This window comes from Schistocerca gregaria, unplaced genomic scaffold, assembly GCF_023897955.1.
Source record: "Schistocerca gregaria isolate iqSchGreg1 unplaced genomic scaffold, iqSchGreg1.2 ptg000180l, whole genome shotgun sequence".
In the NCBI taxonomy this organism is placed as follows: Eukaryota; Metazoa; Arthropoda; class Insecta; order Orthoptera; family Acrididae; genus Schistocerca; species Schistocerca gregaria.
The window spans coordinates 11,181,819-11,199,402 of record NW_026061730.1 but is presented as its reverse complement, the minus strand read 5'-3'; the positions used below and the strand labels follow the sequence as shown (position 1 = coordinate 11,199,402).

The 17,584-nt window shown below is 49.5% G+C and overlaps 9 non-coding genes across 9 annotated transcripts; all 9 read left to right on the top strand.

Annotated features, from left to right (window-relative positions):
- On the top strand, positions 1-74 carry Trnat-agu (transfer RNA threonine (anticodon AGU)). Its single transcript has one exon. It is a non-coding gene; the product is annotated as a tRNA-Thr (tRNA).
- Positions 75-1,461: 1,387 nt separating this feature from the next.
- On the top strand, positions 1,462-1,535 carry Trnat-agu (transfer RNA threonine (anticodon AGU)). The gene has a single exon. It is a non-coding gene; the product is annotated as a tRNA-Thr (tRNA).
- Positions 1,536-2,193: 658 nt separating this feature from the next.
- On the top strand, positions 2,194-2,267 carry Trnat-agu (transfer RNA threonine (anticodon AGU)). Its single transcript has one exon. It is a non-coding gene; the product is annotated as a tRNA-Thr (tRNA).
- Positions 2,268-3,674: 1,407 nt separating this feature from the next.
- On the top strand, positions 3,675-3,748 carry Trnat-agu (transfer RNA threonine (anticodon AGU)). The gene has a single exon. It is a non-coding gene; the product is annotated as a tRNA-Thr (tRNA).
- Positions 3,749-5,135: 1,387 nt separating this feature from the next.
- Trnat-agu (transfer RNA threonine (anticodon AGU)) lies at positions 5,136-5,209 on the top strand. Its single transcript has one exon. It is a non-coding gene; the product is annotated as a tRNA-Thr (tRNA).
- Positions 5,210-5,867: 658 nt separating this feature from the next.
- On the top strand, positions 5,868-5,941 carry Trnat-agu (transfer RNA threonine (anticodon AGU)). The gene has a single exon. It is a non-coding gene; the product is annotated as a tRNA-Thr (tRNA).
- Positions 5,942-7,328: 1,387 nt separating this feature from the next.
- On the top strand, positions 7,329-7,402 carry Trnat-agu (transfer RNA threonine (anticodon AGU)). Its single transcript has one exon. It is a non-coding gene; the product is annotated as a tRNA-Thr (tRNA).
- Positions 7,403-9,532: 2,130 nt separating this feature from the next.
- On the top strand, positions 9,533-9,606 carry Trnat-agu (transfer RNA threonine (anticodon AGU)). Its single transcript has one exon. It is a non-coding gene; the product is annotated as a tRNA-Thr (tRNA).
- Positions 9,607-12,464: 2,858 nt separating this feature from the next.
- Trnat-agu (transfer RNA threonine (anticodon AGU)) lies at positions 12,465-12,538 on the top strand. The gene has a single exon. It is a non-coding gene; the product is annotated as a tRNA-Thr (tRNA).
- The last annotated feature ends 5,046 nt before the right edge of the window (positions 12,539-17,584 follow it).

The window sequence follows — 17,584 nt, the reverse complement described above, 5'->3', positions numbered from 1 at the left end:
GGTGGGCGTAGCTCAGATGGTAGAGCGCTCGCTTAGTGTGCGAGAGGTACTGGGATCGATACCCAGCGCCTCCAGAATTTTTAACACACCTACATGCGCACATTGCCATGCAAGTGGAATAATTCCCAACCGGCAGAGGTGTGTAGGCAGATACAAGCGAACGATTAGCATCCACAATTGCGCCGATTTCACGTAAATCCCACTGCACGTTGCCATTCTTTGCGTGCTGTCGGCAGCTACTGGTGTTGCTGGTTGTGACTGCTGATAACAGATGCCGTAGCAATCAATTCATGGAGTGAGTTGTATGTTTTGCGATAGTCTGTCTCTGACAAGGAAGCACAGGTGATATAGGTGTGAACACAGGAAGCTTGCAGCCCCTCGCTGCCTGCAGACACAGAGCAGCCACACAAGAAGAGCGGCCTAAGCAGTAGGCGAAATGTGCTCATTCGCTTTGGCGCGACGTCGAACTATAAATAGGGCTGTCACTAGCGTGAGCGTCGTGTAAAGTCGGAAAAGTCATCTGCATGGGTGATTGCCAAGTTTGGGGAGCGTTTCGTAGTACGATCAGTGCAATGGGGACGCGGAAACTTGCTGTGTCCCAGTGTTTTGCAGTTGGACGACAAGAGTTTTACACAGTAGCAAAGAGCGAGGCACTGAGTTGGCATGAACAATGGAGAGCACAATGGGGCTCGAGATGTGCTTGTTACCTTAGGTGCTGTGTGATTGTGGACAAGGAGTGAAATGGACCAATTTGTGACCGCCCTTTCAATTTAAGACGTTCAAAACAGACGGAATTTGCATTCGTAATACCAGAGCATCGGAACTACTTGGAACTCTTGTGTATATGAACGTGTCCGCGCCTTTGTATTCTGGTACCTTCGCCGCTACAAACCAACCAACCATCGTGTCCGTGCACATCAGAGTCGCAAAGAATTGAGAACAGCCAGGCTTGGTCGTGTGTGTAGCTGTAGCTCAGTTGGCAGATCGTTCGCTTAGCGTGTGAACGGTCTCGGGTTCAAGCCCCGGCTTCTCCATGTTTTGTGGTCAGTGCATGGTAAGTGTTGGTCGCGGCGAACATAAACGCACGCAAGAAGTTGCAAAACCAGCGTCACAGACTGATATGATGTATACTGTCATAAGGAGAGCAAGATGTAAGTGTGGGGACCGGCTGTTATCGTGGTGTTATCGAGTGCAGATCTGTCTTAGGTATCACGGCTTAACGTCATTGAAGTCTAGAGGTGGACAACACGTTCGTCTTACTCAGAGCGGTGTCTGAACACTATTTTCGACGTTATGCGTGCCACTTTCATTGTGGCCAACTACGATTCGATACAGAATGCACGAAACCTGAAAGACACCCTCACTGATACATAGAGAGTAGTGTTTGTCTGCGGAATAATGGGAGTGCAAGGGTCTGTGACGTTGATATGACTGTATGTAGCACTACTAGTTATCGGGGTGGGTGGGCGTAGCTCAGATGGTAGAGCGCTCGCTTAGTGTGCGAGAGGTACTGGGATCGATACCCAGCGCCTCCAGAATTTTTAACACACCTACATGCGCACCTTGCCATGCAAGTGGAATAATTCCCAACCGGCAGAGGTGTGTAGGCAGATACAAGCGAACGATTAGCATCCACAATTGCGCCGATTTCACGTAAATCCCACTGCACGTTGCCATTCTTTGTGTGCTGTCGGCTGCTACTGGTGTTGCTGGCAGATCGTTCGCTTAGCGTGTGGACGGTCTCAGGTTCAAGCCCCGGCTCCTCCATGTTTTGTGGTCAGTGCATGGTAAGTGTTGGTCGGGGCGAACATAAACGCACGCAAGAACTTGCAAAACCAGCGTCACAGACTGATATGATGTATACTGTCATAAGGAGAGCAAGATGTAAGTGTGGGGACCGGCTGTTATCGTGGTGTCATCGAGTGCAGATCTGTCTTAGGTATCACGGCTTAACGTCATTGAAGTCTAGAGGTGGACAACACGTTCGTCTTACTCAGAGCGGTGTCTGAACTCTATTTTCGACGTTATGCGTGCCACTTTCATTGTGGCCAACTACGATTCGATACAGAATGCACGAAACCTGAAAGACACCCTCACTGATACATAGAGAGTAGTGTTTGTCTGCGGAATAATGGGAGTACAAGGGTCTGTGACGTTGATATGACTGTATGTAGCACTACTAGTTATCGGGGGGGTGGGCGTAGCTCAGATGGTAGAGCGCTCGCTTAGTGTGCGAGAGGTACTGGGATCGATACCCAGCGCCTCCAGAATTTTTAACACACCTACATGCGCACCTTGCCATGCAAGTGGAATAATTCCCAACCGGCAGAGGTGTGTAGGCAGATACAAGCGAACGATTAGCATCCACAATTGCGCCGATTTCACGTAAATCCCACTGCACGTTGCCATTCTTTGCGTGCAGTCGGCTGCTACTGGTGTTGCTGGTTGTGACTGCTGATAACAGATGCCGTAGCAATCAATTCATGGAATGAGTTGTATGTTTTGCGATAGTCTGTCTCTGACAAGGAAGCACAGGTGATATAGGTGCGAACACAGGAAGCTTGCAGCCCCTCGCTGCCTGCAGACACAGAGCAGCCACACTAGAAGAGCGGCCTAAGCAGTAGGCGAAATGTGCTCATTCGCTTTGGCGCGACGTCGAACTATAAATAAGGCTGTCACTAGCGTGAGCGTTGCGTGAGCGTCGTGTAAAGTCGGAAAAGTCATCTGCATGGGTGATTGCCAAGTTTGGGGAGCGTTTCGTAGTACGATCAGTGCAATGGGGACGCGGAAACTTGCTGTGTCCCAGTGTTTTGCAGTTGGACGACAAGAGTTTTACACAGTAGCAAAGAGCGAGGCACTGAGTTGGCATGAACAATGGAGAGCACAATGGGGCTCGAGATGTGCTTGTTACCTCAGGTGCTGTGTGATTGTGGACAAGGAGTGAAATGGACCAATTTGTGACCGCCCTTTCAATTTAAGACGTTCAAAACAGACGGAATTTGCATTCGTAATACCAGAGCATCGGAACTACTTGGAACTCTTGTGTATATGAACGTGTCCGCGCCTTTGTATTCTGGTACCTTCGCCGCTACAAACCAACCAACCATCGTGTCCGTGCACATCAGAGTCGCAAAGAATGGAGAACAGCCAGGCTTGGTCGTGTGTGTAGCTGTAGCTCAGTTGGCAGATCGTTCGCTTAGCGTGTGAACGGTCTCGGGTTCAAGCCCCGGCTTCTCCATGTTTTGTGGTCAGTGCATGGTAAGTGTTGGTCGCGGCGAACATAAACGCACGCAAGAAGTTGCAAAACCAGCGTCACAGACTGATATGATGTATACTGTCATAAGGAGAGCAAGATGTAAGTGTGGGGACCGGCTGTTATCGTGGTGTTATCGAGTGCAGATCTGTCTTAGGTATCACGGCTTAACGTCATTGAAGTCTAGAGGTGGACAACACGTTCGTCTTACTCAGAGCGGTGTCTGAACTCTATTTTCGACGTTATGCGTGCCACTTTCATTGTGGCCAACTACGATTCGATACAGAATGCACGAAACCTGAAAGACACCCTCACTGATACATAGAGAGTAGTGTTTGTCTGCGGAATAATGGGAGTGCAAGGGTCTGTGACGTTGATATGACTGTATGTAGCACAACTAGTTATCGGGGGGGGGGGGGGGGGTGGGCGTAGCTCAGATGGTAGAGCGCTCGCTTAGTGTGCGAGAGGTACTGGGATCGATACCCAGCGCCTCCAGAATTTTTAACACACCTACATGCGCACCTTGCCATGCAAGTGGAATAATTCCCAACCGGCAGAGGTGTGTAGGCAGATACAAGCGAACGATTAGCATCCACAATTGCGCCGATTTCACGTAAATCCCACTGCACGTTGCCATTCTTTGCGTGCAGTCGGCTGCTACTAGTGTTGCTGGTTGTGACTGCTGATAACAGATGCCGTAGCAATCAATTCATGGAGTGAGTTGTATGTTTTGCGATAGTCTGTCTCTGACAAGGAAGCACAGGTGATATAGGTGCGAACACAGGAAGCTTGCAGCCCCTCGCTGCCTGCAGACACAGAGCAGCCACACTAGAAGAGCGGCATAAGCAGTAGGCGAAATGTGCTCATTCGCTTTGGCGCGACGTCGAACTATAAATAAGGCTGTCACTAGCGTGAGCGTCGTGTAAAGTCGGAAAAGTCATCTGCATGGGTGATTGCCAAGTTTGGGGAGCGTTTCGTAGTACGATCAGTGCAATGGGGACGCGGAAACTTGCTGTGTCCCAGTGTTTTGCAGTTGGACGACAAGAGTTTTACACAGTAGCAAAGAGCGAGGCACTGAGTTGGCATGAACAATGGAGAGCACAATGGGGCTCGAGATGTGCTTGTTACCTTAGGTTTTGTGTGATTGTGGACAAGGAGTGAAATGGACCAATTTGTGACCGCCCTTTCAATTTAAGACGTTCAAAACAGACGGAATTTGCATTCGTAATACCAGAGCATCGGAACTACTTGGAACTCTTGTGTATATGAACGTGTCCGCGCCTTTGTATTCTGGTACCTTCGCCGCTACAAACCAACCAACCATCGTGTCCGTGCACATCAGAGTCGCAAAGAATGGAGAACAGCCAGGCTTGGTCGTGTGTGTAGCTGTAGCTCAGTTGGCAGATCGTTCGCTTAGCGTGTGAACGGTCTCGGGTTCAAGCCCCGGCTTCTCCATGTTTTGTGGTCAGTGCATGGTAAGTGTTGGTCGCGGCGAACATAAACGCACGCAAGAAGTTGCAAAACCAGCGTCACAGACTGATATGATGTATACTGTCATAAGGAGAGCAATATGTAAGTGTGGGGACCGGCTGTTATCGTGGTGTTATCGAGTGCAGATCTGTCTTAGGTATCACGGCTTAACGTCATTGAAGTCTAGAGGTGGACAACACGTTCGTCTTACTCAGAGCGGTGTCTGAACTCTATTTTCGACGTTATGCGTGCCACTTTCATTGTGGCCAACTACGATTCGATACAGAATGCACGAAACCTGAAAGACACCCTCACTGATACATAGAGAGTAGTGTTTGTCTGCGGAATAATGGGAGTGCAAGGGTCTGTGACGTTGATATGACCGTATGTAGCACTACTAGTTATCGGGGTGGGTGGGCGTAGCTCAGATGGTAGAGCGCTCGCTTAGTGTGCGAGAGGTACTGGGATCGATACCCAGCGCCTCCAGAATTTTTAACACACCTACATGCGCACCTTGCCATGCAAGTGGAATAATTCCCAACCGGCAGAGGTGTGTAGGCAGATACAAGCGAACGATTAGCATCCACAATTGCGCCGATTTCACGTAAATCCCACTGCACGTTGCCATTCTTTGTGTGCTGTCGGCTGCTACTGGTGTTGCTGGCAGATCGTTCGCTTAGCGTGTGGACGGTCTCAGGTTCAAGCCCCGGCTCCTCCATGTTTTGTGGTCAGTGCATGGTAAGTGTTGGTCGGGGCGAACATAAACGCACGCAAGAACTTGCAAAACCAGCGTCACAGACTGATATGATGTATACTGTCATAAGGAGAGCAAGATGTAAGTGTGGGGACCGGCTGTTTTCGTGGTGTCATCGAGTGCAGATCTGTCTTAGGTATCACGGCTTAACGTCATTGAAGTCTAGAGGTGGACAACACGTTCGTCTTACTCAGAGCGGTGTCTGAACTCTATTTTCGACGTTATGCGTGCCACTTTCATTGTGGCCAACTACGATTCGATACAGAATGCACGAAACCTGAAAGACACCCTCACTGATACATAGAGAGTAGTGTTTGTCTGCGGAATAATGGGAGTACAAGGGTCTGTGACGTTGATATGACTGTATGTAGCACTACTAGTTATCGGGGGGGTGGGCGTAGCTCAGATGGTAGAGCGCTCGCTTAGTGTGCGAGAGGTACTGGGATCGATACCCAGCGCCTCCAGAATTTTTAACACACCTACATGCGCACCTTGCCATGCAAGTGGAATAATTCCCAACCGGCAGAGGTGTGTAGGCAGATACAAGCGAACGATTAGCATCCACAATTGCGCCGATTTCACGTAAATCCCACTGCACGTTGCCATTCTTTGCGTGCAGTCGGCTGCTACTAGTGTTGCTGGTTGTGACTGCTGATAACAGATGCCGTAGCAATCAATTCATGGAGTGAGTTGTATGTTTTGCGATAGTCTGTCTCTGACAAGGAAGCACAGGTGATATAGGTGCGAACACAGGAAGCTTGCAGCCCCTCGCTGCCTGCAGACACAGAGCAGCCACACTAGAAGAGCGGCCTAAGCAGTAGGCGAAATGTGCTCATTCGCTTTGGCGCGACGTCGAACTATAAATAAGGCTGTCACTAGCGTGAGCGTCGTGTAAAGTCGGAAAAGTCATCTGCATGGGTGATTGCCAAGTTTGGGGAGCGTTTCGTAGTACGATCAGTGCAATGGGGACGCGGAAACTTGCTGTGTCCCAGTGTTTTGCAGTTGGACGACAAGAGTTTTACACAGTAGCAAAGAGCGAGGCACTGAGTTGGCATGAACAATGGAGAGCACAATGGGGCTCGAGATGTGCTTGTTACCTTAGGTTTTGTGTGATTGTGGACAAGGAGTGAAATGGACCAATTTGTGACCGCCCTTTCAATTTAAGACGTTCAAAACAGACGGAATTTGCATTCGTAATACCAGAGCATCGGAACTACTTGGAACTCTTGTGTATATGAACGTGTCCGCGCCTTTGTATTCTGGTACCTTCGCCGCTACAAACCAACCAACCATCGTGTCCGTGCACATCAGAGTCGCAAAGAATGGAGAACAGCCAGGCTTGGTCGTGTGTGTAGCTGTAGCTCAGTTGGCAGATCGTTCGCTTAGCGTGTGAACGGTCTCGGGTTCAAGCCCCGGCTTCTCCATGTTTTGTGGTCAGTGCATGGTAAGTGTTGGTCGCGGCGAACATAAACGCACGCAAGAAGTTGCAAAACCAGCGTCACAGACTGATATGATGTATACTGTCATAAGGAGAGCAATATGTAAGTGTGGGGACCGGCTGTTATCGTGGTGTTATCGAGTGCAGATCTGTCTTAGGTATCACGGCTTAACGTCATTGAAGTCTAGAGGTGGACAACACGTTCGTCTTACTCAGAGCGGTGTCTGAACTCTATTTTCGACGTTATGCGTGCCACTTTCATTGTGGCCAACTACGATTCGATACAGAATGCACGAAACCTGAAAGACACCCTCACTGATACATAGAGAGTAGTGTTTGTCTGCGGAATAATGGGAGTGCAAGGGTCTGTGACGTTGATATGACCGTATGTAGCACTACTAGTTATCGGGGTGGGTGGGCGTAGCTCAGATGGTAGAGCGCTCGCTTAGTGTGCGAGAGGTACTGGGATCGATACCCAGCGCCTCCAGAATTTTTAACACACCTACATGCGCACCTTGCCATGCAAGTGGAATAATTCCCAACCGGCAGAGGTGTGTAGGCAGATACAAGCGAACGATTAGCATCCACAATTGCGCCGATTTCACGTAAATCCCACTGCACGTTGCCATTCTTTGTGTGCTGTCGGCTGCTACTGGTGTTGCTGGCAGATCGTTCGCTTAGCGTGTGGACGGTCTCAGGTTCAAGCCCCGGCTCCTCCATGTTTTGTGGTCAGTGCATGGTAAGTGTTGGTCGGGGCGAACATAAACGCACGCAAGAACTTGCAAAACCAGCGTCACAGACTGATATGATGTATACTGTCATAAGGAGAGCAAGATGTAAGTGTGGGGACCGGCTGTTTTCGTGGTGTCATCGAGTGCAGATCTGTCTTAGGTATCACGGCTTAACGTCATTGAAGTCTAGAGGTGGACAACACGTTCGTCTTACTCAGAGCGGTGTCTGAACTCTATTTTCGACGTTATGCGTGCCACTTTCATTGTGGCCAACTACGATTCGATACAGAATGCACGAAACCTGAAAGACACCCTCACTGATACATAGAGAGTAGTGTTTGTCTGCGGAATAATGGGAGTACAAGGGTCTGTGACGTTGATATGACTGTATGTAGCACTACTAGTTATCGGGGGGGTGGGCGTAGCTCAGATGGTAGAGCGCTCGCTTAGTGTGCGAGAGGTACTGGGATCGGTACCCAGCGCCTCCAGAATTTTTAACACACCTACATGCGCACCTTGCCATGCAAGTGGAATAATTCCCAACCGGCAGAGGTGTGTAGGCAGATACAAGCGAACGATTAGCATCCACAATTGCGCCGATTTCACGTAAATCCCACTGCACGTTGCCATTCTTTGCGTGCAGTCGGCTGCTACTGGTGTTGCTGGTTGTGACTGCTGATAACAGATGCCGTAGCAATCAATTCATGGAATGAGTTGTATGTTTTGCGATAGTCTGTCTCTGACAAGGAAGCACAGGTGATATAGGTGCGAACACAGGAAGCTTGCAGCCCCTCGCTGCCTGCAGACACAGAGCAGCCACACTAGAAGAGCGGCCTAAGCAGTAGGCGAAATGTGCTCATTCGCTTTGGCGCGACGTCGAACTATAAATAAGGCTGTCACTAGCGTGAGCGTTGCGTGAGCGTCGTGTAAAGTCGGAAAAGTCATCTGCATGGGTGATTGCCAAGTTTGGGGAGCGTTTCGTAGTACGATCAGTGCAATGGGGACGCGGAAACTTGCTGTGTCCCAGTGTTTTGCAGTTGGACGACAAGAGTTTTACACAGTAGCAAAGAGCGAGGCACTGAGTTGGCATGAACAATGGAGAGCACAATGGGGCTCGAGATGTGCTTGTTACCTCAGGTGCTGTGTGATTGTGGACAAGGAGTGAAATGGACCAATTTGTGACCGCCCTTTCAATTTAAGACGTTCAAAACAGACGGAATTTGCATTCGTAATACCAGAGCATCGGAACTACTTGGAACTCTTGTGTATATGAACGTGTCCGCGCCTTTGTATTCTGGTACCTTCGCCGCTACAAACCAACCAACCATCGTGTCCGTGCACATCAGAGTCGCAAAGAATGGAGAACAGCCAGGCTTGGTCGTGTGTGTAGCTGTAGCTCAGTTGGCAGATCGTTCGCTTAGCGTGTGAACGGTCTCGGGCTCAAGCCCCGGCTTCTCCATGTTTTGTGGTCAGTGCATGGTAAGTGTTGGTCGCGGCGAACATAAACGCACGCAAGAAGTTGCAAAACCAGCGTCACAGACTGATATGATGTATACTGTCATAAGGAGAGCAAGATGTAAGTGTGGGGACCGGCTGTTATCGTGGTGTTATCGAGTGCAGGTCTGTCTTAGGTATCACGGCTTAACGTCAATGAAGTCTAGAGGTGGACAACACGTTCGTCTTACTCAGAGCGGTGTCTGAACTCTATTTTCGACGTTATGCGTGCCACTTTCATTGTGGCCAACTACGATTCGATACAGAATGCACGAAACCTGAAAGACACCCTCACTGATACATAGAGAGTAGTGTTTGTCTGCGGAATAATGGGAGTGCAAGGGTCTGTGACGTTGATATGACTGTATGTAGCACTACTAGTTATCGGGGTGGGTGGGCGTAGCTCAGATGGTAGAGCGCTCGCTTAGTGTGCGAGAGGTACTGGGATCGATACCCAGCGCCTCCAGAATTTTTAACACACCTACATGCGCACCTTGCCATGCAAGTGGAATAATTCCCAACCGGCAGAGGTGTGTAGGCAGATACAAGCGAACGATTAGCATCCACAATTGCGCCGATTTCACGTAAATCCCACTGCACGTTGCCATTCTTTGCGTGCTGTCGGCTGCTACTGGTGTTGCTGGTTGTGACTGCTGATAACAGATGCCGTAGCAATCAATTCATGGAGTGAGTTGTATGTTTTGCGATAGTCTGTCTCTGACAAGGAAGCACAGGTGATATAGGTGTGAACACAGGAAGCTTGCAGCCCCTCGCTGCCTGCAGACACAGAGCAGCCACACAAGAAGAGCGGCCTAAGCAGTAGGCGAAATGTGCTCATTCGCTTTGGCGCGACGTCGAACTATAAATAGGGCTGTCACTAGCGTGAGCGTCGTGTAAAGTCGGAAAAGTCATCTGCATGGGTGATTGCCAAGTTTGGGGAGCGTTTCGTAGTACGATCAGTGCAATGGGGACGCGGAAACTTGTTGTGTCCCAGTGTTTTGCAGTTGGACGACAAGAGTTTTACACAGTAGCAAAGAGCGAGGCACTGAGTTGGCATGAACAATGGAGAGCACAATGGGGCTCGAGATATGCTTGTTACCTCAGGTGCTGTGTGATTGTGGACAAGGAGTGAAATGGACCAATTTGTGACCGCCCTTTCAATTTAAGACGTTCAAAACAGACGGAATTTGCATTCGTAATACCAGAGCATCGAAACTACTTGGAACTCTTGTGTATATGAACGTGTCCGCACCTTTGTATTCTGGTACCTTCGCCGCTACAAACCCACCAACCATCGTGTCCTAGCACATCAGAGTCGCAAAGAATGGAGAATAGCCAGGCTTGGTCGTGTGTGTAGCTGTAGCTCAGTTGGCAGATCGTTCGCTTAGCGTGTGGACGGTCTCAGGTTCAAGCCCCGGCTCCTCCATGTTTTGTGGTCAGTGCATGGTAAGTGTTGGTCGGGGCGAACATAAACGCACGCAAGAACTTGCAAAACCAGCGTCACAGACTGATATGATGTATACTGTCATAAGGAGAGCAAGATGTAAGTGTGGGGACCGGCTGTTATCGTGGTGTCATCGAGTGCAGATCTGTCTTAGGTATCACGGCTTAACGTCAATGAAGTCTAGAGGTGGACAACACGTTCGTCTTACTCAGAGCGGTGTCTGAACTCTATTTTCGACGTTATGCGTGCCACTTTCATTGTGGCCAACTACGATTCGATACAGAATGCACGAAACCTGAAAGACACCCTCACTGATACATAGAGAGTAGTGTTTGTCTGCGGAATAATGGGAGTACAAGGGTCTGTTACGTTGATATGATTGTATGTAGCACTACTAGTTATCGGGGGGGTGGACGTAGCTCAGATGGTAGAGCGCTCGCTTAGTGTGCGAGAGGTACTGGGATCGATACCCAGCGCCTCCAGAATTTTTAACACACCTACATGCCCACCTTGCCATGCAAGTGGAATAATTCCCAACCGGCAGAGGTGTGTAGGCAGATACAAGGGAACGATTAGCATCCACAATTGCGCCGATTTCACGTAAATCCCACTGCACGTTGCCATTCTTTGCGTGCAGTCGGCTGCTACTGGTGTTGCTGGTTGTGACTGCTGATAACAGATGCCGTAGCAATCAATTCATGGAATGAGTTGTATGTTTTGCGATAGTCTGTCTCTGACAAGGAAGCACAGGTGATATAGGTGCGAACACAGGAAGCTTGCAGCCCCTCGCTGCCTGCAGACACAGAGCAGCCACACTAGAAGAGCGGCCTAAGCAGTAGGCGAAATGTGCTCATTCGCTTTGGCGCGACGTCGAACTATAAATAAGGCTGTCACTAGCGTGAGCGTTGCGTGAGCGTCGTGTAAAGTCGGAAAAGTCATCTGCATGGGTGATTGCCAAGTTTGGGGAGCGTCTCGTAGTACGATCAGTGCAATGGGGACGCGGAAACTTGCTGTGTCCCAGTGTTTTGCAGTTGGACGACAAGAGTTTTACACAGTAGCAAAGAGCGAGGCACTGAGTTGGCATGAACAATGGAGAGCACAATGGGGCTCGAGATGTGCTTGTTACCTCAGGTGCTGTGTGATTGTGGACAAGGAGTGAAATGGACCAATTTGTGACCGCCCTTTCAATTTAAGACGTTCAAAACAGACGGAATTTGCATTCGTAATACCAGAGCATCGGAACTACTTGGAACTCTTGTGTATATGAACGTGTCCGCGCCTTTGTATTCTGGTACCTTCGCCGCTACAAACCAACCAACCATCGTGTCCGTGCACATCAGAGTCGCAAAGAATGGAGAACAGCCAGGCTTGGTCGTGTGTGTAGCTGTAGCTCAGTTGGCAGATCGTTCGCTTAGCGTGTGAACGGTCTCGGGCTCAAGCCCCGGCTTCTCCATGTTTTGTGGTCAGTGCATGGTAAGTGTTGGTCGCGGCGAACATAAACGCACGCAAGAAGTTGCAAAACCAGCGTCACAGACTGATATGATGTATACTGTCATAAGGAGAGCAAGATGTAAGTGTGGGGACCGGCTGTTATCGTGGTGTTATCGAGTGCAGGTCTGTCTTAGGTATCACGGCTTAACGTCAATGAAGTCTAGAGGTGGACAACACGTTCGTCTTACTCAGAGCGGTGTCTGAACTCTATTTTCGACGTTATGCGTGCCACTTTCATTGTGGCCAACTACGATTCGATACAGAATGCACGAAACCTGAAAGACACCCTCACTGATACATAGAGAGTAGTGTTTGTCTGCGGAATAATGGGAGTGCAAGGGTCTGTGACGTTGATATGACTGTATGTAGCACTACTAGTTATCGGGGTGGGTGGGCGTAGCTCAGATGGTAGAGCGCTCGCTTAGTGTGCGAGAGGTACTGGGATCGATACCCAGCGCCTCCAGAATTTTTAACACACCTACATGCGCACCTTGCCATGCAAGTGGAATAATTCCCAACCGGCAGAGGTGTGTAGGCAGATACAAGCGAACGATTAGCATCCACAATTGCGCCGATTTCACGTAAATCCCACTGCACGTTGCCATTCTTTGCGTGCTGTCGGCTGCTACTGGTGTTGCTGGTTGTGACTGCTGATAACAGATGCCGTAGCAATCAATTCATGGAGTGAGTTGTATGTTTTGCGATAGTCTGTCTCTGACAAGGAAGCACAGGTGATATAGGTGTGAACACAGGAAGCTTGCAGCCCCTCGCTGCCTGCAGACACAGAGCAGCCACACAAGAAGAGCGGCCTAAGCAGTAGGCGAAATGTGCTCATTCGCTTTGGCGCGACGTCGAACTATAAATAGGGCTGTCACTAGCGTGAGCGTCGTGTAAAGTCGGAAAAGTCATCTGCATGGGTGATTGCCAAGTTTGGGGAGCGTTTCGTAGTACGATCAGTGCAATGGGGACGCGGAAACTTGTTGTGTCCCAGTGTTTTGCAGTTGGACGACAAGAGTTTTACACAGTAGCAAAGAGCGAGGCACTGAGTTGGCATGAACAATGGAGAGCACAATGGGGCTCGAGATATGCTTGTTACCTCAGGTGCTGTGTGATTGTGGACAAGGAGTGAAATGGACCAATTTGTGACCGCCCTTTCAATTTAAGACGTTCAAAACAGACGGAATTTGCATTCGTAATACCAGAGCATCGAAACTACTTGGAACTCTTGTGTATATGAACGTGTCCGCACCTTTGTATTCTGGTACCTTCGCCGCTACAAACCCACCAACCATCGTGTCCTAGCACATCAGAGTCGCAAAGAATGGAGAATAGCCAGGCTTGGTCGTGTGTGTAGCTGTAGCTCAGTTGGCAGATCGTTCGCTTAGCGTGTGGACGGTCTCAGGTTCAAGCCCCGGCTCCTCCATGTTTTGTGGTCAGTGCATGGTAAGTGTTGGTCGGGGCGAACATAAACGCACGCAAGAACTTGCAAAACCAGCGTCACAGACTGATATGATGTATACTGTCATAAGGAGAGCAAGATGTAAGTGTGGGGACCGGCTGTTATCGTGGTGTCATCGAGTGCAGATCTGTCTTAGGTATCACGGCTTAACGTCAATGAAGTCTAGAGGTGGACAACACGTTCGTCTTACTCAGAGCGGTGTCTGAACTCTATTTTCGACGTTATGCGTGCCACTTTCATTGTGGCCAACTACGATTCGATACAGAATGCACGAAACCTGAAAGACACCCTCACTGATACATAGAGAGTAGTGTTTGTCTGCGGAATAATGGGAGTACAAGGGTCTGTTACGTTGATATGATTGTATGTAGCACTACTAGTTATCGGGGGGGTGGACGTAGCTCAGATGGTAGAGCGCTCGCTTAGTGTGCGAGAGGTACTGGGATCGATACCCAGCGCCTCCAGAATTTTTAACACACCTACATGCCCACCTTGCCATGCAAGTGGAATAATTCCCAACCGGCAGAGGTGTGTAGGCAGATACAAGGGAACGATTAGCATCCACAATTGCGCCGATTTCACGTAAATCCCACTGCACGTTGCCATTCTTTGCGTGCAGTCGGCTGCTACTGGTGTTGCTGGTTGTGACTGCTGATAACAGATGCCGTAGCAATCAATTCATGGAATGAGTTGTATGTTTTGCGATAGTCTGTCTCTGACAAGGAAGCACAGGTGATATAGGTGCGAACACAGGAAGCTTGCAGCCCCTCGCTGCCTGCAGACACAGAGCAGCCACACTAGAAGAGCGGCCTAAGCAGTAGGCGAAATGTGCTCATTCGCTTTGGCGCGACGTCGAACTATAAATAAGGCTGTCACTAGCGTGAGCGTTGCGTGAGCGTCGTGTAAAGTCGGAAAAGTCATCTGCATGGGTGATTGCCAAGTTTGGGGAGCGTCTCGTAGTACGATCAGTGCAATGGGGACGCGGAAACTTGCTGTGTCCCAGTGTTTTGCAGTTGGACGACAAGAGTTTTACACAGTAGCAAAGAGCGAGGCACTGAGTTGGCATGAACAATGGAGAGCACAATGGGGCTCGAGATGTGCTTGTTACCTCAGGTGCTGTGTGATTGTGGACAAGGAGTGAAATGGACCAATTTGTGACCGCCCTTTCAATTTAAGACGTTCAAAACAGACGGAATTTGCATTCGTAATACCAGAGCATCGGAACTACTTGGAACTCTTGTGTATATGAACGTGTCCGCGCCTTTGTATTCTGGTACCTTCGCCGCTACAAACCAACCAACCATCGTGTCCGTGCACATCAGAGTCGCAAAGAATGGAGAACAGCCAGGCTTGGTCGTGTGTGTAGCTGTAGCTCAGTTGGCAGATCGTTCGCTTAGCGTGTGAACGGTCTCGGGCTCAAGCCCCGGCTTCTCCATGTTTTGTGGTCAGTGCATGGTAAGTGTTGGTCGCGGCGAACATAAACGCACGCAAGAAGTTGCAAAACCAGCGTCACAGACTGATATGATGTATACTGTCATAAGGAGAGCAAGATGTAAGTGTGGGGACCGGCTGTTATCGTGGTGTTATCGAGTGCAGGTCTGTCTTAGGTATCACGGCTTAACGTCAATGAAGTCTAGAGGTGGACAACACGTTCGTCTTACTCAGAGCGGTGTCTGAACTCTATTTTCGACGTTATGCGTGCCACTTTCATTGTGGCCAACTACGATTCGATACAGAATGCACGAAACCTGAAAGACACCCTCACTGATACATAGAGAGTAGTGTTTGTCTGCGGAATAATGGGAGTGCAAGGGTCTGTGACGTTGATATGACTGTATGTAGCACTACTAGTTATCGGGGTGGGTGGGCGTAGCTCAGATAGTAGAGCGCTCGCTTAGTGTGCGAGAGGTACTGGGATCGATACCCAGCGCCTCCAGAATTTTTAACACACCTACATGCGCACCTTGCCATGCAAGTGGAATAATTCCCAACCGGCAGAGGTGTGTAGGCAGATACAAGCGAACGATTAGCATCCACAATTGCGCCGATTTCACGTAAATCCCACTGCACGTTGCCATTCTTTGCGTGCTGTCGGCTGCTACTGGTGTTGCTGGTTGTGACTGCTGATAACAGATGCCGTAGCAATCAATTCATGGAGTGAGTTGTATGTTTTGCGATAGTCTGTCTCTGACAAGGAAGCACAGGTGATATAGGTGTGAACACAGGAAGCTTGCAGCCCCTCGCTGCCTGCAGACACAGAGCAGCCACACAAGAAGAGCGGCCTAAGCAGTAGGCGAAATGTGCTCATTCGCTTTGGCGCGACGTCGAACTATAAATAGGGCTGTCACTAGCGTGAGCGTCGTGTAAAGTCGGAAAAGTCATCTGCATGGGTGATTGCCAAGTTTGGGGAGCGTTTCGTAGTACGATCAGTGCAATGGGGACGCGGAAACTTGTTGTGTCCCAGTGTTTTGCAGTTGGACGACAAGAGTTTTACACAGTAGCAAAGAGCGAGGCACTGAGTTGGCATGAACAATGGAGAGCACAATGGGGCTCGAGATATGCTTGTTACCTCAGGTGCTGTGTGATTGTGGACAAGGAGTGAAATGGACCAATTTGTGACCGCCCTTTCAATTTAAGACGTTCAAAACAGACGGAATTTGCATTCGTAATACCAGAGCATCGAAACTACTTGGAACTCTTGTGTATATGAACGTGTCCGCACCTTTGTATTCTGGTACCTTCGCCGCTACAAACCCACCAACCATCGTGTCCTAGCACATCAGAGTCGCAAAGAATGGAGAATAGCCAGGCTTGGTCGTGTGTGTAGCTGTAGCTCAGTTGGCAGATCGTTCGCTTAGCGTGTGGACGGTCTCAGGTTCAAGCCCCGGCTCCTCCATGTTTTGTGGTCAGTGCATGGTAAGTGTTGGTCGGGGCGAACATAAACGCACGCAAGAACTTGCAAAACCAGCGTCACAGACTGATATGATGTATACTGTCATAAGGAGAGCAAGATGTAAGTGTGGGGACCGGCTGTTATCGTGGTGTCATCGAGTGCAGATCTGTCTTAGGTATCACGGCTTAACGTCAATGAAGTCTAGAGGTGGACAACACGTTCGTCTTACTCAGAGCGGTGTCTGAACTCTATTTTCGACGTTATGCGTGCCACTTTCATTGTGGCCAACTACGATTCGATACAGAATGCACGAAACCTGAAAGACACCCTCACTGATACATAGAGAGTAGTGTTTGTCTGCGGAATAATGGGAGTACAAGGGTCTGTTACGTTGATATGATTGTATGTAGCACTACTAGTTATCGGGGGGGTGGACGTAGCTCAGATGGTAGAGCGCTCGCTTAGTGTGCGAGAGGTACTGGGATCGATACCCAGCGCCTCCAGAATTTTTAACACACCTACATGCGCACCTTGCCATGCAAGTGGAATAATTCCCAACCGGCAGAGGTGTGTAGGCAGATACAAGGGAACGATTAGCATCCACAATTGCGCCGATTTCACGTAAATCCCACTGCACGTTGCCATTCTTTGCGTGCAGTCGGCTGCTACTGGTGTTGCTGGTTGTGACTGCTGATAACAGATGCCGTAGCAATCAATTCATGGAATGAGTTGTATGTTTTGCGATAGTCTGTCTCTGACAAGGAAGCACAGGTGATATAGGTGCGAACACAGGAAGCTTGCAGCCCCTCGCTGCCTGCAGACACAGAGCAGCCACACTAGAAGAGCGGCCTAAGCAGTAGGCGAAATGTGCTCATTCGCTTTGGCGCGACGTCGAACTATAAATAAGGCTGTCACTAGCGTGAGCGTTGCGTGAGCGTCGTGTAAAGTCGGAAAAGTCATCTGCATGGGTGATTGCCAAGTTTGGGGAGCGTCTCGTAGTACGATCAGTGCAATGGGGACGCGGAAACTTGCTGTGTCCCAGTGTTTTGCAGTTGGACGACAAGAGTTTTACACAGTAGCAAAGAGCGAGGCACTGAGTTGGCATGAACAATGGAGAGCACAATGGGGCTCGAGATGTGCTTGTTACCTCAGGTGCT